Source organism: Equus przewalskii, chromosome X, assembly GCF_037783145.1.
Source record: "Equus przewalskii isolate Varuska chromosome X, EquPr2, whole genome shotgun sequence".
In the NCBI taxonomy this organism is placed as follows: domain Eukaryota; kingdom Metazoa; phylum Chordata; class Mammalia; order Perissodactyla; family Equidae; genus Equus; species Equus przewalskii.
In genome coordinates this window covers 108,431,177-108,458,553 of record NC_091863.1, presented here as the reverse complement: position 1 = coordinate 108,458,553, position 27,377 = coordinate 108,431,177, and the positions used below count along the sequence as shown (strand labels likewise).

Below are 27,377 nucleotides of genomic sequence, written 5' to 3'. Positions count from 1 at the left end.
CTTACCTACTCCTCAAGAATCAGGAAATTCAGGGGCCTGTCCTTGCCCCCTCTCCACCTGGCAGTGCCCCTCTCGCAGTGTCTTCCTCTATGCCCCAGCAGCATCAGGCACAGTGCCAGTACAGTAGAGAATGGATAGACACCAGTCCACATTTTAGTAAGACCACAGCGGGTTACTTCCAGTGACCCCTATTTTTCTGAGTGGTTCTCTTACAGTTTCTCCTTTCTAGGCTTGAGGAAGGGAAACATTGCACAGCCCCAGACTAGACCTTTGATGTCGACTGGGCACCGGGGCATAAAGCTGGTTTTTCCACTCAAGATCTGTGGGCTGATGGCTGGCCCTAATAGTTACTGGTCCTCCGAACTTAGAATGGGGGGCAAGGAGTATCTTTTGCTTTAAGTTTTGAGCCCTTAGCTGCAGTTCCAAGAAAACTGCTAAATTACAAGGACAGAAATCAGATCAGTGGTTGCCAGGGGCTCAGGGTAGGTGTGAGGGGATTGACTGGGGAGAGACATGTAGAAACTTCTGGGGGCAACGGAAATGTTACACATCTTATTCTGGTAGTGATTGGGTGACAAAATTCACTGAACTGTGCACATAAAAAGGGTGAATTTTGCTGAATCGAAATTATACCTTAATAAAAGAAAAACAGGAAACAGGGAAAAATCCCTTTGGGCAGCTCACAGTATCCTATCACAAGGTAGGGTGCGTACTGCCTGGCACACAGTGTTCAATAAACAGCGGCTGCTGTCCCTGGTGTGGGCCAGCTCTGCTGGAGCTCTGCCAGCACTGTCGTAGTCACAAAACTATGTATCTAGTCATCCCATCGCTCCCTCTCCTGGGCCGTCCTGTCACCTGTAGCTGCTAGTGTGGGCATTAGTGGCGAGGTTCCTATTTCTGTAGGTCTCAGGCAAAGGGAGGGCCCGCTTCAGCATTCCTGCTTTGGGACTCTGAAGGGTTAGAGCTGGGGTGGAGGTGGAGAAGTTACTGACCACTGAGAAAGCCTGCCTGGGGCCTCTCGGGAGATCAGCCGGGTTGGTACTTTGGACTATGATCTCAACGCTGCCTTTCCTGATGTCTCTGCACAGAGGCGCGACCTCACCCTGAGCCCGACTCGCTCATTCTCATTCCTAGAAGCCCTGTGCTCGGAACAGAGGATACAGGGAGATAAAGCAGGAGAAAGAGGCCTGTTTTTTGCCGACTCCTGACTCAGGAGAGCAGCTGCTAAGGCCTCACTTGTGGCGTATGCTTCCCTATTTTCATCAGAAAGTTTAAAATATTTTATTTAAATATTTCAAGCTCTTGTGGCTTGACACTTTGGAAAAGGAGACCTTGCCCAAGGCTTTCAAATAGCTCTTCTAGAGTAAATGAGTGACCCTGTAGGGCAGGCCTGGGGTCACCCTGTCATTTGAGATTCCCGTCTGATTGGTTTACACCCCTGTCCCCCATCCACAGGAGCCCCAGCGCATGTCTGGGCTCTCTGAGGAGAACCTGCGTTTCTCTAATCACACATCTCAGGCTCCGAGTGTTTTTTTTAAATTGAGTTCAGAATAGTTTACATCATTGTGACATTTCAGTTGTGCATTATTTCTTGTCCGTCACCATATAAGTGCTCCCCTTCACCCCCTGTGCCCACCCCCCAGCCCCTTTCCCCTGGTAACCACTGAACTGTTCTCTTTGACCCAGTGTTTGTTTATCTTCCTCATATGAGTGAAATCATCTGGTGTTTGTCTTGCTCTGTCTGGTTTATTTCACTTAACATAAAACCCTCAGGTCCATCCATGTCGTTGTGAATGGGACGATTTTGTCTTTCTTTATGGCTGAGTAGCATTCCATTGTGTGTCTTCTTTATCCATTCATCTGTCAATGAGCACTTGGGTTGCTTCCACATCTTGGCTATTGTGAATAATGCTGCAATGAACATAGGGGTGCATAAATCTCTTTGAATTGTTGATTTAAAGTTCTTTGGATAAATACCTAGTAGTGGGATAGCTGGGTGATATGGTATTTCTATTTTTAGTTTTTTGAGAAATCGCCATACTGTTTTCCACAGTGGCTGCACCAGTTTGCATTCCCATCAGCAGTGAATGAGGGTTCCGTTTTCTCCACAACCTTGCCAACGTTTGTTCTTTTCTGTCTGAGTGATTATAGCCATTTTAACAGGTGTAAGGTGGTATCTTAGGGTAGTGTTAATTTGCATTTCTCTGATGGTTAGTGATGTTGAGCAACTTTTCATGTGCCTATTGATCAGGCTCTGAGTTTTTGCCTAGGCTGAATTAGCTCAGTTAAGAGATGTGCTCTCCCTCTCACCCTCACTGACAGTGTTCCCCACACTGAAGACTGTGGGGTGTCGAAATTAAGAGCCCAGCCCTGGCTGCACATTTGCATCACCTGGGGAGCTTTTAAAACTCTCAATGCCAAGGCTTCAACCCGTGCCAATTACGTCAGAATCTCTGGGGGGCAGAACCCAGGCATCAGTACTTTTTAAAGCCCCCCATGGGCCTGTGTTGTGCAACCAAAGTTGAGAAACAGTGCTTTCGAAGTTCAGACAGACCTGAGTTTAGTCCTGGCCCTGCCGCTTGCAGGTTGATGGACCTTGAATAAACTACTTAAGCTTTCTGAATCTCAATTTCTTCATCTCTAAAAGGGTTTGTATGAGGAGTCCATGAGTTAATCCCTACAAAGCATGGTGTCTGGCAGAGAGTAAGAATCTAATAAATGGAAGCTGTTAACGTATTTTTTATAAGACAGTCTGTCGCTCTTATTAACGGTGGATGAAGAGCAATTTCATGCCCTTGAAACCACTAGCTTGGGAAACCAGTGCTCTGAATGGAGGTATAAGAGAAGATCAATTCAGCCACAGATATTTATTGTGATTCTAAGTCATGCTAAGCTTTGAGGGGATGAAGAGATGATATGCTCTATGATCTCCAGGGACTCACCATTCTGGTTGTGGGGAGAATAGATGTGTAGACAAAGAAAGAGGAAGTTAAGCTTAACTTATGCTACGAACAATGAATAAATTCGTGCTGTGTGCTGCAATGGCCAGGAGAGTTTTCACAGAGAAGGATGTGGCTTTGCAATACGGGTAGGATTTGGACTGGCAGAGAAGACTGGGGAGAGCATATGGCTACGTAGAGATCCAGTGGCTGGAATAAAGTTGAGTGGACTGGTCTTAGTGAAATAGGGTTTGTTATAGAAAGCAGTGGAGGATAAGTGTGGAGAGGCAGGTTTGGGAAGAATTTGAATCCTGGATGAAGAGCTGTGGACTTTATCCTGTAGGTTCTTAAGGAGTGTGTGTGTGTGTGTGTGTGTGTGTGTGTGTGGTGGAATCCTTTGAGCATCAAATGAAAAGCTATGTATATGGTGGAAGAGGGGGTCACGGATGGTAATTAATCACATATCTCTCCCATGGGATCTGAACCAATAGAGAAATAGACACATGAATCAGAAACAAAGTATGGTCTTAGTTAATAATAAAGCTGTGTTGGAGCAGGGCCAAAGTGAACATCCTACTCCTTCCTCCTAAATTAGGCGAAATTAGCCATCTAGTCACAAGCAGGAGAAGCCCTGACCTGGTTGCAGAAGTAGGAAGCAGAGAGAATATTTGCCAGTGGTACAGAGAAATGGAGCAAGGGGTCAGGTCATTTATTTGCACAGTGACCTTGAACATACTAACCCTGCCCAGAATTGGAACCAATGGAAATCAGGCCATCACAAAATGGCAAATTTTAAATATAATTTCAGGAAGTTAATTGACTTCCTAGGAGTTGATGGACCCCAAAATAAAGATCCCTGAGGTAGGCAATGATAAGTCACAGGTTTTTTTCAGTAGGGAAATTAAGTAGCAGATTTATTCATGATAGTCAAAAAGTGGAAGCAACCAAAATATCCTTCAACTTTTAAATGGTTAAACGAACCATGGTCCATCCATGCCATGGAATGCTACTGGACAATAAGAAGGAATGAAATATTGATACATGCAACAACCTGAATGAATCTCCAGAGAATGATGCTGAGTGAAAAAAGGCAATATCAAAAGGTTCCATACTGTATTATTCCATTTATGTAATGTTTATGAAGTGACAAAATTATAGAGAGGGAGAACATAATTGTGGTTGCCTGGGCTTAGGGATGTTGGAGGAGGGAGGGAAGTGGCTATGGCTATAAAAGGGTAGCACAAGGGATCTTTGTAACGGAACTGTGCTATATCTTGACTGTAGTAGTGGTCACATGAACCTACATGTGATAAAACTGCATAGAACTAAACACACACTAATGAGTGCATGTAAAACTGGTGAAATCTGAATAAGTTCGGTAGATTGTATCAATGTCAATTTCCTGGTTGTGACAGTGTTCTATAGTTATGCAAGATGTGACCATTGGGGGAAATTGGGTGAAGAGTGTATGGGAGCTCTGTCTTATTTCTTATAACTGCACGTGAATGTACTATTAACTCAAAGTGAAAAGTTTTTTAAAAGCACGTTTCACAGACCATCAAGTGTAGTATGATTCCCTTTGTACTCATGCCCTCAAAAGGACATACATGTATATTTGTGCTTATATATGCATTAAAAAATTTCTAGAAGACCACACAAGATACAGTTAATAGTAGTAGTTTTGTAGGCCTGTGGTAAGAAGAGACCTAGTTTTTACTGTGCATCCTTTTACACTCCGAATTATTTTAACAAAGTGCATATTTTCTTTTTAACTTTAAAGGAAAATTAGTTGAAGAAAATTAAGTGTTGTAGTCACTGGAATCAGATGTGCCACTTTATCATCAGAGTCCTGGCATCTGATTCCTCTTCCTTGGCTGCGCTCTGCAGAGACTCTGATCTTTGCATTGTTGGATGAGACTGACTGCCTGCTGAGGCCACCAAAAGCCGGGACCCATCTCTGATGGACACTTTCACTGAAATCAGTGCCCTTTATGGTTAAAAGTAATAATTCTCCTCTTCAGTGGACAAAAAAACTAGGTGGATCCATAAGGAATGATATAAACAAAAATCAAAATATACTTTTAAGAAAAAGAAAATTACAGAAAAATATTGTATTTTTAAAAATCTGCATGTGTGCAAGAATTGTGAGGATTGCACATGCATGAACACTATATGTATTTATGTCTATACATAAAATGTTTCTGGAAAAAACTGTTATCAGTGGCCACCATTAAGGTATAGTGTGGTAGGCAAAATAATGTCCCCTCAAAGATGTCCGCGCTCAACCCCCAGAATCTGTAAATATGCTTTGGTACATGGCAAAGAGGAATTAAGGGTGCAGATGGAATTAAGGCTGCTAATGAGCTGACCTTGAAATGGGGAGATTACCCTGGATTATTCAGGCATGCCCAATGTAATCACAGGAGTCCTTATAGGTGAAAGAGGGAGGCAGGAGAGTAGGGGGTCAGAGTCAGAGAGAGATTTGAAGATGCTATACTGCCGGGTTTGAAGATGGAAGAAGAGGCCATACACCAAGGAATGCAAGCGGCCTCTAGAAGCAGAAAAGGCATGTGAACAGATTCTCTTCTTGAACCTCCAGAAGGAATGCAGCCCTGCTGACACCTTGATTTTAGCCCAGTGAGATCCGTTTTGGGCTTCTGACCTCCAGAACTGTAAGATAATAAATCTGTGCTGTTTTAAGTCACTGAGTTTGTGGTAATTTGCTACAGCAGCAATAGGAAACTGACATAATGGATGTGAAGGAAAGAGGATCCATGGGAATATTTTTACTTTTAATTTACACCCTTCTTTAAGAGAAAAAGAAATAAATTCAACAATTTAAGAGCTAAGTGGTGACCCTAGATAAATGGTTTTCATTTTAATTTGTTTTAAAAAATTATCATCACAGGGCCGGCCCGGTGGCGTAGTGGTTAAGTTCACGTGCTCCACTTCAGAGGCCCAGGGTTCACAGGTTCGGATCCCAGGTGCAGACCTAGCACTATTCGTCAAGCCACACTGCAGTGGCATCCCACATAAAATAGAGGAAGACTGGCACAGATGTTAGCTCAGTGACAATCTTCCTCAAGCAAAACGAGGCAGATTGGCGACAGATGTTAGCTCAGGGCCAATATTTCTCACCAAAAAAATAAAATAAAAAATTATCATGGTGTAAAACATTACATGCTTTCAAAAAAAATTAATATCCCCCTAAACCCTTGTCCTGTTTCCCAGTTTTGCCACCTAGAAGTAATTTTACTTTTTTAGCCATTTTTTTATTGCAGTAACGTTGGTTCATGACATTATATAAATTGGTTTTCATCGAAACTCTGGAGCCCAGAGGGAGAGAGGGGCTCTGAGTGGATGGGGCTCTAGGCCCACTCAACCCTGTTTCATTTTTATCTTGTTTATATTGGGCTTTGGTGGCTGTATTAGTTAGGATTCTCCAGGGAAACAGAGAGAGCAGAGAGAATTGGAAAAAGCTACAGTTCTCCTCGGGTGTCTTTCTTTACTGTCACACAGAACACTCATAACACTGATACCAGATGTGTGGAGTTTTTCCCTCCACCAAGAAATACTCTGTAACACTAGCTGGGGGTGGGGTCCTGTGATTTAACTCAATTCTGACACTATCTACCTGGAGATAGCGTCAGATCCCATGTTAAGGGCTCAGTCCCACAAGACTGCCTTCTCTCCACTTCAGATGCCAAATCCCAAGTCCAGGTTGCCACTGTGCTTCTAACCACTCAGCTATAAATCAGAGATTCCCACAACCCCCTCCTTGGGTTCGATTAATTTGCTAGAGAAGCTCACAGAACTCAGAGAAACACTTACTTATGTTTATCAGTTTATTGAGGAACATGATAAAGGGTACAGATGAGCAGCCAGATGAGGAGATACATAGGGTGAGGTCTGGGAGGGTCCCGACTGCAGGAGCTTCTCTCCCCTAGAGTTGGGATATGTCATCCTCCAGGTACATGGATGTGTTCACCAACCTGGTAGCTCCCTGAACCCCATACTATTGGGATTTTGTGGAGGCTTCCTCATGTAGCATGATCAATTACTAACTCCATTTCTAGACTCTCTCCCCTCTCTGGAGAATGGAAAGTGTGGCTGAAAATTCCAAGCCTCTAATCACGGCTTGGCCTTTCTGGTGACCAGCCCCCATCCAGGATCCATCCAGGAGCCCACCCACAGTTGCTTCATTAGAACAAAAGATGCTTCTAGTGCTCTTATCACTTGGGAATTTACAAGGGTTTTAGGAGCCCTGTGTCAGCGACTGGGGATGAAGACCTAATAGATACTTACAAATCACAATGAAAGAGAGAGAGACTTAGAGAAAAAGATTATAAGGAATAAGCTCACACAATTATGGAGGCTGGTAAGTCCCATGATCTTCAGGGTGAGTTGGAAGCTAGAGACCAAGAAGAGCTGATGGGGCCCCGGCCCTGTGGCCGAGTGGTTAAGTTCGCATGCCCTGCTTCCCCAGCCCGGGGTTTTGCTGGTTCGGATCCTGGGTGTGGACATAGCACCACTCATCAGGTCATGCTGAGGCAGCGTCCCACATAGCACAACCAGATGCACTCACGCTAGGACATACAGGGGGGCTTTGGGAAGAAGAAGAAGATTGGCAACAGATGTTAGCTCAGGTGCCAATCTTCAAAAAAAAAAAAAAAAGAAGAGCTGATGGTTTAGTTCCAGTCTGAGTACAAAGGCCTGAGAACCAGGAGAGCCAATGATACAGTTCCAGTCCAAAGGCCAGCAGGTTTGAGACACAGGAAGAGTGGATATTTCAGTTTGAGTCTGAAGGCAGGAAAAATCCAGTGTTCCAGTTCAAAGGCCATCAGGTAGGAAGAATTCTCTCATACTTGGAAAGGATCAGCCCTTTTGTTCTATTCAGGCCTTCAACTGATTGGATGAGGCCCATCCACATTAGGGAGGGCAATCTGCTTTTACTCAGTCTACTAATTCAAATGTTAATCCATCCAAAAACATCCTTACAGAAACACCCGGAATAATGTTTGACCAAATATCTGGGCACCCTGTGGTCCAGTCAACCTGACACATAAAATTAACCATCACAGTAACTAAAAAAGGTTTGAACATCTTTGACCTACTAAACATCCGCCATTTTACTGGTGAGAGATCTGAAGCCAGAGAGAGAAAGGCCCTTGATCTTCTGATCTTCTTTACTGCATTTACATTTGCTGATCCGATTTAGGTGCAGGGCTTCATTTTCATGTGGAAGCTCCAGGGTAGAATCTGTTTCCTTGCTTTTTCCAGCTTTTAGAAGCCACCACGTTGCTTGGCTTGTGACCTCCTTTCTCCATCCTCGAGGGCAGCAATGATAGGTCAAGCCTTTCTCACATCAAATCACTTCAGCACAGACTTTCCTGATTCCCCCACTTTCACTTATAAGGACCCTTGTGATTACTTTGGTCCAACCTGGATAATCCAGAATAATCTCCCCAGTTTGAAGTCAGGTGATTAGCAACCTTAATTCTATCTACAACTTTAGTTCCTCCTTGACAAGTAACATAACACATTGACAGATGCTGGGGAATAGGAAATGGACATCTTTGGGGATCCATTATTCTGCCTACTACAATACTATTGCAAGAGACATCTGAAAGAACCTCTCTCTTCACACTGCTGACCTATTTCCAGAGGGACACTGTCTTAAGGCTGAACCCTTCGTACTTTCTGGCATCCAGGCCCCTCTACAACAGGGCCTTACCTTACTTGGCCAGCATTATCCTCTCATAATTTCTTCTTTAATTGATTGTCCTGCCTGGAAAGTGGTCATTTCTCTTTGGACCCACATTATAGAACCAAAACCAACCAACCAACCTAAGGTCAGCTCTCATTATTGAGTGACACATTGAATCAAAATTCCAAATAGTTTCTATATACTTCAGGACCTTTGCATTTACTATTCCGTCTGCTTGGAATGCTCTTCTCCCAGAGTTCCATAAAGCTGCCTCACTTTTTTCAGGTCTCTGTCCCACTGCTTCACAGATCACCATAGCATAAATGGCATAAATTTGCCCCACTCCATCTCTGTCTCTTTCTAACTCCTTATTCTGCTTTATTTTTCTTCTTAGCATTTATCATGACTTCAAATAGATCATATATGAAATTGTTTTGTTTTCTCCTTCCCTCCTCACTAGAATGTGAGCTCCATGAGAGTAGAACTTTGTTTTCATCACTGCTATATCTCCAGCATCTAGAACTAAGCCTGTTACCTACTAGGTCCATATTACCTAAAGCAATTGCAGATTCAATGCAACCCCAATCAGAATCCCAATGACATTCTTCACAGAAATAGAACAAAGAATCCTAAAATTTACATGAACAACAAAACACCCCAAATACCCAAAGCAATCCTAAGAAAAAAGAACAAAGCTGGAGCTCTTAGTTTCATCACAATCTCTGACTTCAAAATATACTACAAAGCTATACTAATCAAAACAGCATGGTACTGGCACAAAAACAGACACACAGGTCTATGGAACAGAATTGAAAGCCCAGAAATAAAACCACACATCTATGGAGAGCTAACCTTTGACAAAGGAGCCAAGAACATACAATGGAGATAGGAAAGTTGCTTCAATAAATGGTGTTGGGAAAACTGGACAGCCACATGCAAAAGAATGAAAGCATCTTTTCGAATACCATGTCTACTCAGGCAAGGGAATCAAAAGAAAAAATAAACAAATGGGACTACTTCAGACTAAAAATCTTCTGCAAGGCAAAGGAAACCATGAACAAAATGAAAACAACCCACCAACTGGGAGAAAATATTTGCAAATCACATATCCATCAAGGGGTTAATTTCCAAAATGTATAAAGAACTCATACAACTCAACAACAAAAACACAAACAACCCAATCGAAAAATGGGCAGTCGGGGCTGGCCCAGTGGTGTAGTGGTTAAGTTCGCGTGCTCCGCTTCAGCAGCTTGGAATTCGCAGGTTTGGATCCCAGGCGTGGACCTAGCACTGCGCGTCAAGCCATGCTGTGGCAGCATCCCACATAAAATGGAGGAAGATTGGCACAGATGTTAACTCAGCAACAATCTTCCTGAAGCAAAAAGAGGAGGATTGGCAACAGATATTAGCTCAGGGCCAATCTTCCTCACAAAAAAAATGGGCAGAGGATATGAACAGACATTTTTCCAAAGAAGATATTCAAGATAGCCAACAGGCACATGAAAAGATGTTCAATATCACTAAATATCAGATAAATGCAAATCAAAACTACAGTGAGATATCACCTCACACCTATCAGAATGGCTATAATTAACAAGACAAGAAATAAGTGTTGGAGAGGATGTGGAGAGAAGGGAACCCTCATACACTGCTGGTGGGAATGCAAACTGGTGCAGCCACTATGGAAAACAGTATGGAGATGTCTCAAAAACTTAAAAATAGAAATGCCATACAACCCACTATTCTACTACTGGGTAATTATCCAAAGAACATGAAATCAACAATACGAAGAGATCCATGCACCCCTATGTGCATTGCAGCATTATTCACAATAGCCAAGACAACCCAAGTGCCCATCAAATGATGAATGGATACAGACAATGTGGTGTATATATATACAATGGAATACTACTCTGCCATAAAAAAAGACAAAATCGTCCCATTTGCAACAACATGTATGGACCTGGAGGGTATTATGTTAAGTGAAATAAGCCAGACAGAGAACAACAAACACCATATGATTTCACTCATATGTGAAAGATAAACAAACACAGATAAGGAGAACAGATTAGTGGTTACCAAAGGGGAAGGGCGTGGGGAGGTGGGTGAAAGGGGTAAAGAGGCACATATGTATGGTGACAGATAAAAATTAGACTATTGGTGGTGAGCATGATTCACTCTATACAGAAACTGATACATAATAATGTACGCCTGAAATCACACAATGTTTTAAACCAATATGACCTCAATAAAAAGAACAAAGGCAAACCAACCAATCCAGAGTCCTCATCTCTACCACCTCCTCTATCGGGTTCTCACACTCAGGGCTACTTATTCCTCTGTCTTAACTAGCCAGGTCCAGGTGCTAGACAACTAGGGACAGCCCCTATGGCCCAGAGCCGCTGAAATTATTCAAACTAGTCAGTCCTAAACCTGTTTACTCTGCCTCACTTCTTCCTTCTCACAGAAACCAGGATAAAGGCTCTTGCCCACATCTCCTCCTTGCTCCCTTTGCCTCCTGATCAACCCCAGTGCTTCTTTGTGTGGCCTCTGGAGTGGCATTCCCCCTCCTCTTGGGAACTGTTAGGACCAATCTTTTTATTGGCGGTCTTCTGTCTCCCGATCTGATCTGTTAGCCTTCACCATACATGAATAATAATAAAACCTACATTTGAAAACAAAAAACAAACAAACAAAAAGAAATCACTTCTCAGTGCCTTTCACATTTTCTGAGTGATGTCTCTGTAGCTTCGCCCATGTGGGCTCTACCTCTGGGTCTGATGTTTAAGACTATTAAGACTTTGGACAAGTGATCTCTCTGAGCTGTTAGACATTCAAGAATTTGAAGCTATTATTATTATTATTACTACTACTATGACAAATTCCCACTTGAAATGGGGATAATTAAGTACCCGCCTCGTAGGATTGGCATGGTAATGACATGAGACAAGGCTCCTAGCACTTTGGCCTGTGGTAATTGCAGAGTAAATGGTAGTAGCTATGAGCAGCAGTAGCAGTGTCACATCTGCTGTGCAAATTAAGTTATAAAGTCAGCGTATCAAGTCAAAATGAAGTAAAATTATGCTTGGAAAGTCCTACCAATTTCCCATAAAGTACACTATCCCTGCCTTTGTGTATATCCTGTCCAGCTGAATTACTTCCCCCATGCTCACCCCGTGGCATATGCTTACTGAATGGAATGGCAAGTGGAATTGTTTTTTCTATTTCTTTTATTTTCCCGTATTGGATGGGGAGGGAGGGGCGGCGTGCACACACAGCCGAATTTGCGTAAATTAAATGCAGTGGACGGGACACCACTGGCTTCTTAGTATTAGGAAGCTGGCTCCCTTCAGTGTTGTCTACTGTGAGCCCTGTCCTTGGCTACTTTCTTGTTCTCTGAGACTGAAAGTTTTTTAAAGGCTGACCATGAGACTCCTTTCTATAGAAACAACAGAATTTTAGTTGGAACGGATCTTGAAGGTGCTGGCCAACGCACTAGGTGGCAGAATATCAGAGTTCCAGATGTGACTGTGCTACTTACAAGCCGGATGAGCCACTCAATCTCTCTGCCTTTCAATACGCTCACAGGTGAAATGATGGCCTGTGCTGCCTGCCTCCCAAGGTTGTGGAAAAGACTTCATGAGACAGTAATTATCACAATAAAGATACTAATAATACCTAACACTCACTGAAGACTAAGTTATCTCATTTAATTTTTACAATACCCTTGAATGAAGTAGTGCCCATAGTTACCCCAATTTACACATGGAGAACCTGAGACACCAGGTGTGTCAAAACACTTCAAAACCTCTGAAGTGCTTTGCAAGTGTAGGAATGAGTGGAATGAGCATGTTGAGGGATAGAAATATAAATGTGACCTTGGGCAAGTCATATCCCAAAACCCGGCCTAGTTTTCTTATCTGTAAAATGAGAAGGTTGAACTCTTTCAAGGTACCTGAAAAAAGCTTGGAGTAAGGTCTGTTGTCTATACACTATAAAGTAAACTATTTCAAGAACAAATTCTAGTAAGTTCACTTGTCAAGCTCTCTCTAGTAGCTCTATTCGGTTTACATGTTGAAGCATGCATGACATTTCACTCATTGCCAAATCGCCCTTTTCTTTTATGTTTATTTGACAAGCATGAATGCTTGGAAATGTTCTGAATATTTCCTCCTTAGAGCACAATAAAAGGGCAGAGGAACATTCTCAGTAAAGCCTGCTTAGTGCCCGATTATAATTTAATAATATTCATGGCTCCTCTGGTGTGCCTTACTGAAATATTGAATGTGCGTTTCTCTGTAAGGCAAACAGCATGTGTTTATTTCCCCATGTTTTAATTGTAAATATGACATTAAAATTTTTCAGAGAGAGAGAAGGAAAGGAAGGAAGGAGAAAGAAAGGAAGGGAAGAAGAGAGGGAGGGAGAGAGAGAGAAAGACCCTCTGCTCTAACCCAATCCCAATATTTTTCATTCCAAGATGCTTCCTTCAGTCCTTGTTCATCTGCTTCCAGATTTTTCCACAGTTCATTCATTCATTCCACAGGTATTTATTAGCCCATACCACGTACCAGGCACTCACTGTTCTAGGCACCGAATATGCAGCAGTGAGTAAGACAAAGTCCCAGCCCTGGTTGCAAGCCCTGTGTACATGCACTGTTATTCCCTCTCTTTTTTTCCTTTGGCTTAACATTCCATCTTAAGCATTTTTCCATGTGCCTGTCCTGAAAGAATGAGGACAGAGAGCATTGCTGCTAGGGAAGAGACTTGAAGATGATAATAATGACTATTTCTTGAGCAACTCCTTTGCAATAGGCACCATCTACATGATATTCATACATGATCTCATTTACCTCAATCTTTACTACAACTCTGTGAGGTCAGAAATATCATTTTATCCCCATTTTACATATAAGGAAACTGAGACAGCGAGGTTATTACTGGCCCAGATCACATAGTTTATAAACTGCAAAGCCAGAATTGGAGTCCCAGTCTGCGTCGCCCCAAACATTTCCCTGTAGTCTTGGGATGGAACGGAGCCTTCTAGTTCTTCCTTAAGGGGCTTTGCTTTGGTTCCATTTCTTTCTTTTTGAGGAGGGTAGGGTGTGGAAAGTCATTCTGCACCGCCTTTTACTCAATTTCATAACTATTTCAGGTTGGAAAGGAGATAGAAGTAGAGAGAAAGGAAGTAAGATGCAATTCGGAGGAAGTGAAAGAAAATAGGAACTCTTCCTGTCTTTTTCCCTTTTCTCGCCTCAAGCTTTGCCACGACATCTTTTTGTTTGGAGAAATAATGGAGAAAATTAGAAATGGCACAAAACACAAAATATTAAGGTATAGGAATTAGACTGAATAGTCGAGGAATGCCAAAGACCCACAGCTTTATTGCATACATGCACCAGTGGCTGGAGGGAGGCCAGGGTCACCTTGAACTCTTGAGATATCTCCAAGGTAATAACAGCAACAAAAACAAAATTCCAATAACAGGAATCCCCGGACAGTTACGCAGCTCTTTATGGTCTTCAACGCCCTGCACCACAGTTTCTCAAATATGAGCCATGTGTGGATGCTTTCTATTGGCAAAAAATTCATTTAGACCCTCAGTGTTGATCTTTTATTATAATGCTACTTAAATACATGCTAACGTAAAAGAGACATCAACTCCTTATGCTTATAGGAGTTAAACAACTATATAGTCAGAATGATTTTGCATATTAAATGCAAACAAAACTACAAAATCAATAAAATTCAAATCACTAACATTAATTTAATCTGATGGATGATGTAGTTTTGCTGAAACTAAATCGCTTTCCCCAATGTGAGTATTGGCATGCGCATTATTAAAACACTTCCTCCGAATTAACTATAAACTATCTGCCTTCATTTGGAACAAATACATCATTTAGCATGAGGTCCACCTCTGTTCTTTTCTCTTGCATCAAAAACAATAAGACAGTACTCTTGGGGCTGGCCCCGTGGCCGAGTGGTTGAGTTCGCACGTTCTGCTTCGACGGCCCAGGGTTTTGCCGGTTCAGATCCTGGGCATGGAGATGGCACTGCTCATCAAGCCACGCTGAGGCAGCGTCCCACATTCCACAATTAGAAGGACCCACAACTAAAAATACACAACCTATGTACTGGGGGGCTTTGGGAGAAAAAGGAAAAATAAAATCTTTTAAAAACAAAACCAAAAAAACGCCAGTACTCTTTGTACTATTATGAATGTAAATAGAAGTGCAAATTCTGATGCTGAAATTGCATGGCAGCACTTAGTTATGAGGTGGTCATCCACTTAGTACAATCTGGGAGACAACTCGAGGACCACAGTTTTGGGAATATCAGCGATTAAGAGCATAAGCTTTGGAGTCCAACAGATCCGAGTTTGTATCCTGGCTCTGGCTTTGTCACTTTCTAGTTGGACAAGTTATTGAACCACTCTGTTCCTCAGGTTTCCTTCTCTATAAAATGGGAGTGATAATAATAGTACTTTAATTTTGCCAGCAGAAACAGGCACCATGACCCACTTTCTAGACGTGCATGATGTTTAAGCCTGAAACTGCACAGAAACTTCAGAGCTCCTCGGTAACTTACTTCAAAGCTCCTCTGTAACTCGAGAACTACATGGAGTTGGGCAAGTTGAAAAAAAATGTCTCTCTGGCCTCCCACCCTACCCTCCCAATATCTGCATATGCTGTTCCAGGTTCGTGTTTTAGAGTGGAAATGGAAAATGCGATTGAGCCTAAAAGGGGAAACAACTGGCCATGCCAGTAAATAGACAATTGAGAATGAGTTGAACCCATGCCACAAGACAGCTGTTTTTATCTGAAGCCCACCAGTAGGGGCTTGCCTTTTTGCTTCCTGGCCTGGCATGAATCCCTTGGTTCCTGAGGCCCCCAAGGTTGAAAATAGCTTTGCCACCTGCCAATGGTTGGTATATTTTTAGGACCAGCAGGATTGGAAACAGAGCTTCGTATGCCTGGAACTTGAGCCAGGCTGCTGGGTGGGTCTCTCACCTCCATTGGGTTGCTAGGTCCTGAGCTGCTGGATCAAATCCAACAGCAAGTCATAGAAGAGGAGAGAGAGTTCTGAGAGGAGCAGATCGGAAGAGTGAAAAGAGGTGGGGTTTGTTTGCTTTAGGGAGGAGAATGGGCTGAGCAGAAGGTCTTAGCTAGTGGATATTTGGATAAAGGATATAGGAAAGTTGTGTACACAGTAGGACCCCATAAGCAGAAATCACAGTACTAGATCTTTCTTTATTTTTTAAAAAAAGGGGAATTAAAATTGCTCTTATTGTCTCTTACTAATCTCTCAAACAAAAAGCCCAGTACTCTTGAAACTGTCCAAATACTGTGTGTTTGAAAAATTATAACAAACAAATCCAAAGATTTTGTTCTCTTCTTCCTCTATCCCCATCCTACTCAAGAGAAAAACTAATTCATCATATCTCACTGTGTGTGTCTCTCTCCCGAGTGATTTATCAAAGGCATTCTTCCGAACCAATACAACATTCCTTCTAAGGGGAACACACAGAGGGAGAGAAGAGATGAATAGGTGAGAGAGCAGAACAGGAGGACCTAACTCAATCAGGGAGACAGAAAACAATTCCCTGAGGAAATAGTAGGATTAAAGCGAATTGTACACAAATGCTCATAGCAGCTTTATTTGTAATAGCTGCAAACCAGAAACAGCACAAATGTCCATCAACTGGTGAATGGATAAACAAACTTTGGTGTATCAGTACAATGGAGTATTAGTAAGAAAGGGGAATGAACTATTGACACACCCAACGTAGATGAATCTCAAAATAATTGTGCTGAGTCAAAGAAGCCAGACCAAAATGAAAGGGACATACTATAAGATTCCATTTATATAAAACTCTAAAAAATGCAAACTATGTGCATTAAATATGTACAGCTTTTTGAATGTCAATCATACCTCAATAAGGTGGTTTAAATATGCAAACTAACCCATAGTGACAAAAAGAAGCTCAGTGGTTGATTGCAGAGGGGTGTAACAAGGGGAGGCAGGGATTACCCAGGGCCATGAGAAAACTGTCCAGAGTGATGGATATGTTCACTATCTTGATTGTGGTGATGGTTTCGTGGGTGTAGACATATGTCAAAACTTATCAAATTGTACACTTTAAATATGTACAGTTTGTTGTATATCCATTATACCTCAATTCATCTATTTTGAAAAATATTTTTTAAAATTGAGTTTAAGATCTGAAGGATGATTAGTATGAAACTGTGGTGCAGAAGTTGGGGGAGGGGCGGTGGGATGGGGAAGAGAGCACTCCAGGTAGAGAAAACAGTGCACAAAGTTTCTGAGGGGGGAAGGGTATGACATGTTTGAGGAGTTCAGAAAAGTGTTATTTAGAAAGATTTGAGAGATCCAAGGGAAAAGTGGCAGGAGATGACGTCAGAGAGGGCGGCAGAGGCTAGATCATGCAGGGCCTCACATTCATCTATTCTTTTAGCAAATATTTGCTGAGTGCTCACTACGTGCCGGGAACTGTTCTAGGTGTTTGGGATTGTATTAGTTTGCTAGGGCTGCTATGTCAAAGTATCACAGACTGGTGGGCTTAAACAACAGAAATTTATTTTCTCACATTTCTGGAGGCTGGAAGTTGGAAGTCAAGGTGTTGGCAGGGTTGGTTCCTTCAGAGGGCTCTCTCTTTGGCTTGTAGATACCCGTCTTGTCCCTATGTCTTCACACGTCTTCCCTCTACACGTGTCTGCATCCTAATTTCTTTTTCTTATAAGGGCATCAGTCCTATTGGATTAAGGCTCACCCACAGGACCTCATTTTATCTTAATTACCTCTTTAAAGGCCCTCCCTCCAGATACAGTCATATTCTGTGGTACTGGCAGTTAGGACTTCAACATATGAATTTGGGAGAGGATGCAGTTCAGCCCGTAATAGGGATATAGCTGTGCACAAAACAAAGATGTGTGGTCTTGTGGAGGGGGTCTCATTCTAGAGGAGAGAGGCAGAGAACAAACAATAGTCATAACAAAGTATATAGACTGTTAGAAAGTGCAATGGAAAAAAGAAAAAGTATAAAATCTTTAAAAAAAAAAAAAAGGGGGCGGGGGGCCGGCCCCGTGGCCGGGTGGTTGAGTCCGTGTGCTGGGCTTAGGCAGCCCAGGGTTTCACCACTTCGAATCCTGGGCGCAAACATGGCACTGCTCATCAAGCCACGCTGAGGTGGCGTCCCACACGTCACACCTAGAAGGACCCACAACTAAAAATACACAACTGTGTACTGGGGAGCTTTGAGAGAAAAAGGAAAAATAAAATCTTTAAAAAAAAAAAGAAAAAGTAGGGCAGGATGAGGGGACTGGGAATATGAGCTGTGTGACAGGTGGAGGTGAGGATGGAAGCAAAGAAGGAAAGTTACAAATTTTGTTCTTTATCCTGGCGGCAATGAAAAGCTATTGGAGGGTTTGAAACAGAGGTGGGACATGATATTTGCTATTGAAAAACATCACTCTGCTTATGGAAACTAGAATAAAGAGTGGGAGAGGCAGGTAGGAGGATATGGCAATAGTCCAGATGCAAGGTTATGCTGGCCCAAATTAGGCTGGTAGGAGGAGGATGGGATAATGTTGATAGATTTAAGATATGTTAAGGAAATTGAATCAATAGGATTTTTTTTCTGCTTTATCTCCCCAAACCCCCCAGTACATAGTTGTATATCTTAGTTGCAGGTCCTTCTAGTTGTGGGATGTGGGACACTGCCTCAAAGTGGCCTGACGAGCAGTGCCATGTCTGCGCCCAGGATCCGAACCCTGGGCCGCAGCAGCTGAGCACACGAACTTAACCACTCAGCCACAGAGGCGGCCCCAATAGGATTTGGTTTTTGATTGAATGCGGAGTGTAAGGAAAATGGACAAAACAAGGATGACTCCTAGGATTCTGTCTCACAAAACAAGATGGATGATGGTGTCATTCGCTGGGATAAGGAACACTGAAAGAGGACCTGGCTTGGGAGAGAAGATCATGAATTTGATTTTGGATGTGGTGCGTGAACTGCCTGTATGATACCAATGGTCAATTAGGTATGTGGGCCTGGAGGTCAGAGGAAATGTGTGGATTGGACGTACAGATCTGGGAACCAGCAACATATAAACTGTAGAAACAATGGGAGTGGATGAGGTCATCAATGCCTGGCAAGACTACTTTGTTTCTCTGGTCTGTTTGCTCTCCCACTTATAGCAATGACAGTTTCACACTTTCTCCATCCTCTGCAAGACTTCTACCACCTGGACTCAATCAACACACAAACATGTACCACCACCACCACTATCATCATCAACTGACCCCCGGATTCCAACCTCTCCTCCTGAATCTTGCCCACTATTCCCTTTCTCATCTTTTTTAAAAATTATTTTATTGAGGTCACGTTGGTTTATAACATTGTGTAAATTTCAGGTATCCCTCTCTCTTCTGTATCTTCAGTCACTCCCTCTTTATTTTCTCCATCTTATCATCATTTAAAGATGCTCAAGCCTTTCACATCTTTAGAACAACTTTCCTCGAGCCCACTTCCCCCTCTAGCTATCATTCTTTTTTCCCCTTCATTGTTAAACTTCTCCTAAGAGTTGTCTATTCTCACTGCCTCCATTTTTTCACTTCCCACTCACTTTTCACTCTACCTTAATCTGTATTCCACCCCACCATCAAGTGAAATCTTTCAAGAAGGTGGTCAGGACCTTCATGTTCCTAAATCTAATGGGCAATTTTTTATTCTCTTTGTCCTTGATATCTCAGAAGCATTTGTAACAGTTGACAGCAGTTGAGAACAAAGGTTGCTCTCTTAAAGTGCCAGGCTCACTTCATTCATGTATGAAAAAAATATCTGCCAAATAGTCAAGTCTAAATAACCATAGTTTGTCTGTCGTTCTTTCAAGTAAATGTGGAGTTCCATGAAAAAAGCAGCTAGTTCAGTTTGTAACTCAACTGAGCATGTTATTTCTTTTGAGACGACCATCACACTTTTTTATGCAGAAGTGCTTTGTGTATTCTTTTTATTTTATCACACAGAATATTAAAAAGACCTTACTCAAAGGTTGAAATTTAATCAAATTAATACATTTTATTGCTTCATCAAGTAAAAATTGGATTTTTTTCTTTCTTCAAGTGTGCAGTGATGAAAAGTACAATGACTATTAGTACAGTCTGATGCCACTGCCTTGTTTCACCCACCATTGCTTTTGCACCATCGGTGAAAATGTTCACACAGTAAAAAGGAAAGAGCAGGGCAAATAATAACTATTATTAAGCAAATAGTTTTGACCTGTGGGATCTTGGAAAGGGACCTCTAGGGACCACGATTTGAAAAGCATCATGTTAGATTAATCAGGATTTGCCCCTACACTGGTGCATAGAGCCACATTTCCTGAGAGGTGGATAGTGGAAAAAAGTGGGGTTCTGTTGGCATGGAAAAGGAACAGAATTGGTGTTGATAGCCAAGGAAATATCTTTTCATTGAAAGAAGCAGGTGTAGTGGGATAATTACGGGGAAAATGGTATAATGTGAGGTTTAATCAGAGAGTAGAATTTTGAATTAGGATAAATTTCTGCCGATTACCAGGGTAATCTAGAGTGTTGGAGTGGGTGGCTGAGTGGAGGAGAAGGTCATTGGAAACAAGGAGGTCAAGGGATAGAATGGCCAGGGTAATGGGTGGGTTGACCATGTGGACACTGAAGGCTCCCAGGATGATGGCAGCAGGACTTGCAGTAGAAAATAAGACTAAGAGCCAGTTGCTAAAGTCTCCAGTGGATACAGAACACTGGCCAGAAGTTCAGTTGGTAACAGGGACCAAGATGGAGAAGCGTTAGTACAGTCAAACAGTATGGACCTCAAAGGAGGAAGTAATGGCTTGAAAGTGACATTCGTCAATGTGGAGGACACCAGCCCCGCCTCCCAGCCTATGGAATGTGGGATGTTGAGAGACAAAGTAGACGCCATTTGTCTACAGAGAGAGCTCAGCCTACAGAGAGAGCTGCAAAGGAAATGTCATCCTCAGAGGAAAATCAGATTTCCATTAAGGTAAGAAGTTGGAAAAGATTGCTCAGAAAAGATGTTGAGGATGTAAAGGACTGTGATAGTTATGTAGCGGCCATTCCAGAAAGGGCATAATGGCAGTTTTTGGTTGCTGAGAGAAGAGTGAAACTTCGGGGAACAAGAAAAGAAACAGAGTATCATGGCAGGAAGTATATTTAGGAGATGGAGTGGGGGGAGGTATATGACTATAGGGGCTTAGAGTTGGGAAAAGACCTCTGAAAATAAACCTGTAAGCTACCCTAGATTTAGTCCTGCTGGCCTCTGGGAGGGCCAGATTTAGGCCTCTAGAATTCAGCTAAGTTTTGAAAAAAGGCCATGAGTTTATCAAGTCCTGAGGATACTAGGGATGGGCTTGGGGGGCGGGGAGGTGTAGGAACGGATGGTCTTGTGTTTTGTTAGACTAGAGGACACTTCAGCTAATTTTTTCAGAACAAAGGAACATCTGTCTCAAGTGTGCAAATCCATACCTCTCAAGAGATGGGAATGTTTGCAGCTGTGATATGAACTTCTCCAGTTTCTAACAATCCCATTCAAGTTATTTAAAATGGAAAGGGCTTCTACTACAGCAGCTATTCAGTTACAACAAGCGCAGTTACAACACTGCATGCTATAAACACAACAAAATTTGAGTTTAAAAAAAAGGCTATGAGAATATTATAAGTGGGACAAAAAAGGGCCAGGATTGTTCTTGGTTTAAATATTTTACGATATTACTCCAACCAAACAAAATAAAGGGATTTGTTACCTATACCTAAATAATCTCTAGTTATTTTTTTTATTTTAAAGATTGGCACCTGAGCTAACATCTCTTGCTGATCTTCTTTTTTTTTCCCCTTCTTCTCCCCAAAAACCCCCTGTACATAGTTGTATATTCTAGTTGTAGGTCCTTCTGGTTGTGCTATGTGGGACACCACCTCAGCGTGGCTTGATGAGTGGAGCCACGTCTGCACCTAGGATCTGAACCGGCAAAACCCTGGGCCGCCAAAGTGGAGCGTACGAACTCAACCACTCGGCCACAGGGCCGGCCCCACTATAGTTTTAATCTGAGCAGTGTCTTGGTTTGTCATGATGTTTTTAAGGCAATATGACTACAAGTAATCACTTCCATTGTGGTCAATTTGACCTAGAATGCTCCAGCACTAGTAGATGACTGAAGGTGAGAAGGTGGTTTGAGTTGCTGACGGATAAATTGCCATAGCAGTGTTCTCTTACCTATTTTCAGAGGCTTGCTAATGTGGCCACAGAAGAGTAGCGTTGCGCCCAGAACTCCTTGGTCCTTTGCAATCACAAAGGGACAGACCATCAGGGGCTCTCCATCATTGCTGAGACTATACAATTATGCAAACTCAAGTAACCCAGCTTAAAAGTACCTTTGGCCAATCCCATTACTGGGTATCTATCCTAAGAACCTGAGATCAGAAATCCCAAGAGTCCCTTGCACCCCTATGTTCATCGCAGCATTATTTACAATAGCCAAGACGTGGAACCAACCTACATGCCCAGAAACTGATGATTGGATAAAGAAGATATGGTATATATACACAATGGAATACTACTCAGCCATAAAAAAAGACAAAATTGGCCCATTCGCAGCAACGTGGATGGACCTCAAGGGTATTATGTTAAGCGAAATAAGCCAGTCAGAGAAAGACGAACTCTATATGACTCCACTCATAGGTGGAAGTTAACATATTGACAAGGAGATCTGATCAGTGGTTGCCAGGGAAAAGGGGGGTAGGGGGAGGGCACAAAGGGGGAAGAGGTGTACTCACAACATGAATAACAATAATGTACAACTGAAAGCTCACAAGGTTGTAATCTATCATAACGTTAATAAAAAAAAAAGTACCTTTGGCCAAAGTGTATTTTGATGACATAATCATTTGTAGCTTAGTTTTTATTGGCTAAATATGATTTTATTTGGGGATTTTGCTTCAAAGACTAGGAGCTTGTTTGGGCGTGTGTAACCAGATTAAACTAGAATTGGCTTCTTAAACATGGAGTTTAGGTGCTTTAAATGTTGGATTTTGTTTATTTAGTAAAGTTACCGATTCTAAATACATATCTAGACTCTGATTTTATTCCACGTGCCAACGTTAAAAATGCATTTTATAGAGTTGTACAGAGAATCTCAAAGTTTGTATAGTCACTCCTATTTTACAGATTAAAAAACTGAGACTACAAGAGGCAAACTTGCCCAAGGTCACACACAACTAGTAAGTGTCGACGATGAGGTTTTACCCAGATCTGAATGCCTCTTACCCATGCTCTTAAACCACCGCACTGCACCGTAGTACACCTGCCTTCTGCAGTGGACATTTGGAAAAATACTTAAAACTGGATTATAGGCCTGGCCACTTTTGAAGTACAAAATCACACGGGCTGAAGTGAAGTATAATTATATACAAGCTACATCTTAAGTATGTGTTATTGCAGGATCTCCCTGCCATGGCTTACTCATCCTGACCATTGAAATCGTTTGTGCCTCTGTGATGAAATGTTCCCAGATGTGCTGTGGCATGCATGCTTACCTTAAAAACATTGTTTTCAAGTATATTAGTTCAGTCTGCCTTCCAAGTGTGCCCATGAAGTGAGTGGATAAGTAGGTGAGTGTGACAAGTTATATACATCTTGGATACTTAATGAAATTTTAGTGCTGCCCTTTGGCGTGTTCCCTCAACAAGGTGTCCCAAAAGTCTCAGTGCAGTTTTAAGCTTTAAATAGAAATATATTTCATTGAACACCTACAAGATTACTTGAGAAAAATCCCAGATTGGTCTGCCTTTTATGAGAGAAGCCAAGGAGCTAAGCATGAAGTGCAGAGTCACAGGGAGAACAGGCTTTGGAAAGGAACAGAGTGAAAGGGTGGAGACAGCAAGATAGCAGAAAGCTACTCAGGGCACGATGTGGGACCTCCTTGACAACCCTTAACCTTTTCAGTAAAGTTACCAAATTTAGAAAATGCTGACTATCTGGATCTCTTATGGGAAATGGCAAAATTCCTCTGGGTTTCATGCAGGACAGAACCAAGACAGCATGCATGAGTGTCTGACAGCATGGAGGCACTGAAGTATGAGGATGTAAAAGCATGGAAATCCTCTGGAAAGTTCTGAGATATGAGCTGGAATTGGGGGTGACCCAAGCCAGTATCTGGGCTACACCATCATTAGATAGTGTGGACCCCCCCTTGAATTTTTACAACAAAGTTGACTAGTCTCAGTGGCCCATAGCCTTTATTTCTTTCTTCGTCAGGTCTCAGATTCTTCATAATAATAACTAACATGTACTGAGTGACTTCTATGTTCTAGTCTCTTTACAAACATGCACTATTTCCTCTATTCAGGCCGTCATCTGAAGAAAGCTTTTACAGATGAAGGATCTGAGCTCAGAGAAGCTAAGCAACTTACCCCACTTTCCATAGCTCGTGACTCTGTGCTTCTTCTAGTAAAACCACACTACCTCGGAGGCCTCATTCCACAGTCATCTTCTATATTCAAAAGGAATTCCTGACTTTTGCTTCTTGTCCCTTAATATTATGCCTGAGACCGTCTCCTTGTCTTGGTCAATTTTCTCTGGCATAGTGAATAGAGAGCTGGTGTAACAGTGTTGTAACCTGACAGGTGCAAAGAGAGCAAGTGCCTGGGTTGCCACAACAGAAGGTAAAAACCATCCTTAGCTCTGCCCACAGGCTCACTAAGTCATAGGCTCCTCTTGGTGTCACTGAGGCCACCTCAAGTTCCTGGAGCATGTAAAATGTTCCTACTATTTAAACAATAAAACAAAATCATTCATACATAGTGTTGACATTTAGTAGTCAATTCAATAAATGTTCTTGACTAAGTGGTAATGTAGTAATTTTTATTTGTTATATGGGTCATGGGGTAGAGAGGAAGAGAAATACAGAACATTTTTCTGTGGTTGATTCTATAAGTTTGAATGGGGAATCAGAGCAGGAGAAAGTCTATTTCCAGGACCTTGAACAGAAATTTCTGGCCAGACCTGCCACAGACTTGAAGTCCAGCAACCTCATTGTAGAGACGGGTGAGTTTTGAGGCCCAGCATGAAGAAAGGAATTGCCTGAGGTCATCCAGCTCTAGTGGGACAATGAGAATCAGTTCCTACTTTTGCAAAAAGTACTCAAAGCTATTAAAGCTGTCTCTCTGCTCTGCCACCAAATGCCTGCAAGTATGATTCCTACTACTTAATTTTTTCCAAGATGAGATATGGCAAGAATGAAAAGGAGAGGAGCTCTCAGCAAAGGCTTCCACAATGGAATAGCAATGCAGTATGTCTGAACAGTCTAGAATTAAACGAATGGCCCTTAACACATTTGTATGCCTGGATTTGCTGTCTGTCTGGATTGTCAGGGGATGAGAATGCAACTGAAGCCTCGTTGGTGTTCAACCCTGTTATAGCCACCTCTTCTAGTCCCAGCCCCTGCCTCGAGGTAATGGGAGAACTAGGCGATATTCCCCACTCCTCTCAGAAGGCCCTTCTCAAACTAACCTCAGGTCAAAAGTAGTACACCTATATAAAGGCTGTGAGCAATATGTTCTCCTGAGTCCTAATCCCAAGACTGCCAGTGTCAACGCCTAGCAGACTGCATCTCTCTGAAGTAGCTAAGGTAGGCTTTACCAAAAGGGAGGTCATTCATTCTTCAACAAACATTTGCTGACCAATGACTCTGTGCATGGCACGAGGCTAGGACATGACGATACAGAGTTGAACTGTGGTTGCCCTCCATGGGCTCCCAGTCAAGGAGGTGAAGCAGACGTAAACAGACAATTTCACAGGTCAGCTCAACATAAGCACCTATAATACATCAGGCACAATGCCACGCCCTGGGGATGCGAAGGTGGATAAGACCAAGTCCAGCCCTCACCATCTCAGAGACAAACAGGAAAACAATGACAATATGGTTTTTAACTGCTGTGAAAGAGGTCTGTCCAGGGAGCTGGGGAAACTCTGAAGAGAAGGATCTAAAGGGAGTGTTCATCACCAAACCATTGTGGCACTGAGAAAATCCTGGGAAATCAATTTGATTGAGGCAGTAAAGGCGCCTGTTTAACACTCTGGCTTCATCTGGTAAATCTGATTCGCTGCAAGCCATATAACCTCAAATCAGTTTCTGAGAGCTTGGGGCAAGGACAAGGAAATTCAGGGGAAAGTTTTGCCCATTGCCTGCCCTTCTGTAGCCTCCTTCCAAGTTGAGCTCCAGTTTTGATTTCTCCTTATCTAAAAGGCCTTTCCCAGGAAGAATCCTAAACTAATTCATTCTGATATGTGAAGGACTGGTAATAGCAGTGTCTCCCAGACTTGCCTGAGGATAAGAATCACCTGGTGTCATTCCTAATTGTGCTGTTAACCTTTCTCCTGGTGTGATATTGTGATTTATAATAAGAAATATATACTTATCTTCCTTCCAATTTCTGGCACAGAGCTCCTAAATCCCTTGGAATTTCCTAAGTGATGAGAGCAATAAAGATGTCTTGATAGTCATAATAAACCTCTTTCAACCACACCTGAGTTAATGTTAATAAGGTGGCTTTTGGAAAGCACCTAAGGATTGGGGCTGGTTGCCAGGGGGACCAACCAAGTGATTAGAGGGTTGGAACTTTCCATCCCTCTGACCTCCAGGGAAGGGAGAGGAGAATGGAGGTGGAATCAATTACCAATAACCACTGATTTAATCAATCATGCCTGTGTAGTGAAGCCCCCATAAAACCCCAAAAGGAGCGGATTCAGAGAGCTTCCGGGTTGGTGGACCAGAACACTTTCATGCGCCACCATGCTGGGCCTCAAACTCAACAGAGTGCTTGAGGTCGAGAGACTCCTTTGAGACCTCACCTTATGTATCTCTTCTTCTGGCTGTTGATTCATATCGTTTAATATCCTTTGTAATAAACCAGTAATCTAGTGAGTAAAGTGGTTTCCTGAGTCCTGGGAGCTGCTCCAGCAAATTAATCAAACCCAAGGAAGGGGTTGTAGGAACCTCTGATTTACAGCCAGCCATTCAGAAGTACGGGGAACAACCTAGACTTGTGATTGGCCTCTGAAGTGGAGGGCAGTCTTATGGGACTGAGCCCTTAACCTGTGTGATCTGATCCTATCTCCAGATAGATAGTGTCAGAATTGAGATGAATTGTAGGACACCCAGCTGGTGTCAGAGAATTGATTGGTGGTGTGGGAAAATCCCACTCTTTAGAATCGTTGGAGAAGAATCTTACCTGGAAATTTTTATTCAATAGGTCTGGGGTAGGTTCTGGGAATCTGTTTTAACCAGGGCTCCAGGTGACTCTTATCTTCAGGCAGATTTGGGAAACCATGATATAAAGCATTATCCCCAGGAATTCACAATAAAGGCTTTGATTGCTAATGTGGAATCTACAACACGCATACCTACGTAGCAGAATGTCAAGATTTAAAAAAACGTAATAATAAAACATACCGTATGTTTGAAGGGCATCCCAAAGTTACATTATCACGTCCTATAAATATTAACACATTAGAACCTCCTAACAGCCTGGTAAACTGGGTAGGCAAATTTGTCCCTATTTTAGGGATGAGGAAATCCCGCCAGAGTGTAGCTTGTAATATAATTGAAGAGAAATCAAATACACATTAAATGTTGCAAGAACAACACAAAACAAGATGCCTACTT

At 42.4% G+C, this 27,377-nt stretch overlaps 1 long non-coding RNA gene across 2 annotated transcripts in view; it reads right to left on the bottom strand.

Moving 5' to 3' along the window:
* LOC139081008 (uncharacterized) overlaps positions 1 to 24,353 on the bottom strand; it is a 76,335-nt gene extending 51,982 nt beyond the window's left edge. For both annotated transcript variants that reach the window (XR_011535936.1, XR_011535937.1), the window contains exon 1: positions 24,124 to 24,353. This is a non-coding gene — a long non-coding RNA (uncharacterized lncRNA). The remainder of the gene's footprint in view (positions 1 to 24,123) is intronic.
* Positions 24,354 to 27,377: the final 3,024 nt, after the last annotated feature.